General features: G+C 41.7%; 1 long non-coding RNA gene across 1 annotated transcript in view; it reads right to left on the reverse strand.

Moving 5' to 3' along the window:
• Positions 1-336: 336 nt before the first annotated feature.
• The window catches only part of LOC139020092 (uncharacterized), a 10,973-nt gene continuing 9,043 nt past the window's right edge, over positions 337-2,266 (reverse strand). Inside the window, exon 3 of the long non-coding RNA XR_011473189.1 lies at positions 337-2,106. This is a non-coding gene — a long non-coding RNA (uncharacterized lncRNA). The remainder of the gene's footprint in view (positions 2,107-2,266) is intronic.

Genomic DNA, 2,266 nt, shown 5'->3' on the forward strand with positions numbered 1-2,266 from the left:
CTTAGGCTATGTTCCTAGAAGTGGGATCACTGGGTCAAATGGCAGTTCCTATTTAATTTTTTTGAGGAAACTCCATACTGTTTTCTGTAATGTCTGCACCAGTCGGCACTTCCAGAGACAGAGGAGAAGTTGGAGAAGAGAAGTTAACTCTATCCCGGTGAGGGCCACCAAAATGTTAGGGTTTTTGGCCAGTGTGGGCCGTGAAAGAATTTATTTTACTTCCCCCAAAGGGAAAGGACCAGTGCATTGCTAATCAATGCAAATGCAAGGAACAAAAGCTGCGCCTCTACCCGCCCCCCCCCCCCCACACCCCCCTTTTAAAGCGAGGGATTTTCGGGCTGCTGCTATTGCTAGGTGACATTGAGCAGAGCTTAGGGTGATTATCTTTGTTAGGTCTTCAGGAGACAGTCCAACAGATGTCCTAGGGAGGTGTCTTATCAGTATTTTTCCCATGTCTGTAAAACATTCTTAGAGCAAAAATTATGAAGAGTTCAAAAGAGGCTTGTTTAAAGAGGGCATGGAAGGTGGAAGGAACTTTCTATTCATTATTCCTGGGTTGTAAACCAGACGGAGGAGGGGTATGTATGTAAGAATGAAGTCTTGAGAGTAGCTTATCTTGTCCCTCAGTTTGAAGAGAGGGGCTCTTTGAACCAGAGGAGCTAACAATCTTGGTGCTTCTCTTAAATTGTGGAAGGCAACAGCAAGGAAAAAGAAAAGCTCTTTTTATCTCCTTACAAGTAGTCCTAAAATTTCTTTATGGTGTTTTATGGGGGAGATTTTTTGCTGTCAAAAGTGCTTTGCTTTATGTGTCTTTTTTTCTTTCTGAGTTTTTTCCCATTTGCATTTCCCTTCTTGAATTTCCTTCTCCAATGTCATTTTTTTCCTGTATGTCCCTTTTTCTAATGTCCTTTCTTTCTGCAATATGCATATCCCTTTTTTAATCCTTTCTCACCTTTTTCATTTCCTCAATCCTTTCTCATTTTGGTTTTTACCTCTATACAATCCTTTAATTTGCATGAACCCTCTGAAACTTACACAGAGGGGTGTAAGTTTCTACAATGTACACAAACCTGTGATTTACAGACTTTCTTCAATGTACATAACCTCTCTGCAACTTTCCTAGTCCCTCTTAGTTTGTTTCTTCTTGCCTCATTCAGAAATAACCAACTTTAAAACAAACTACTTTTTTATTTTTATTTTTTATTTATTGATTTCAGAGAGGAAGGGAGAGGGAGAGAACATCAATGATGAGAGAGAATCACTGATTGGCTGCCTTCTGCACTCTCCCCACTGGGAATCGAGCCCACAATCCAGACATCTGCCCTTGACTGGAATCGAACCCAGCACCTTTTAATCCGCAAGCCGATGCTCTATCACTGAGCCAAACCGGCTATAGCTAAAAGAAACCACTTTCAATTCTATATTACCAATACCACATTCTTTTTCACCCAACTTAATTAGAATTCTTAATTCTTAGAAACGTTAATTTTTAGTGACAACTAAAAGCAATACACTTAATAACTTTCAGAAATCGTTTTTTTTAATTGGCAAATACACTCACATTTTTAAGAGGCATAACAGAGATAACATGAATCATTCCTTTGGTGTCCTTGACCACTTTTAGGAGGCTGGAGAAGAGACAAGGGGAAATATCTGGCTTGGGTATTTCAGTGGCTTCGGTTTTAAAGTACCATTTTCCATTTCACATTGAGATGGGGAGAAAAAGTTGCCTCTGCTGCTTCCCCAGCCTGCACAGGGTTTGGGGGTGGTATTAATTCCCCATTGTTCTCAGGGCTGCAGCAGCTCCTGGATCTCCAGAAGGAGGATATAGAATATTTTAAGACTCACTTTAACAAAATTTCCTTCAATTACCTTAGCCTTGTTTACAGTTTTAATTACCCAGAAGCTTATACTAGACAAGATGCCCCTCCCTAATAAGGGAATGAAGCATCCCGGATCTATAAGAAAGGCATAATTAAAAGTGAGATTCCCAAGGCTGCAGCCTAAGGGTAGAGTGAAGTGGTAGTGCTGAGGATGCTCGTCCACTACTGTGTATGAGTTCCCCCACGTCCCGCGTGGTTCAGGGTTCAGGATCTGGAGGAGAGGCTGCACACAAATGACAGAGACAAGAGATAATTTGGAAATATTGGGGGGCCAGGCAGGCAAGCCCAACTCAAGGGGAAGGACTTCCACTGGTGCCCAGGCCTCGCCAACCTTTTATTCAACTTTGGATACACATAAAGCCCTTAGTCAGGCAGCTAATTGC

The sequence above is a fragment of the Myotis yumanensis genome, unplaced genomic scaffold, assembly GCF_028538775.1.
Source record: "Myotis yumanensis isolate MYYU_CA2020_CCGP unplaced genomic scaffold, mMyoYum1.0.hap1 SCAF_1, whole genome shotgun sequence".
NCBI lineage: Eukaryota > Metazoa > Chordata > Mammalia > Chiroptera > Vespertilionidae > Myotis > Myotis yumanensis.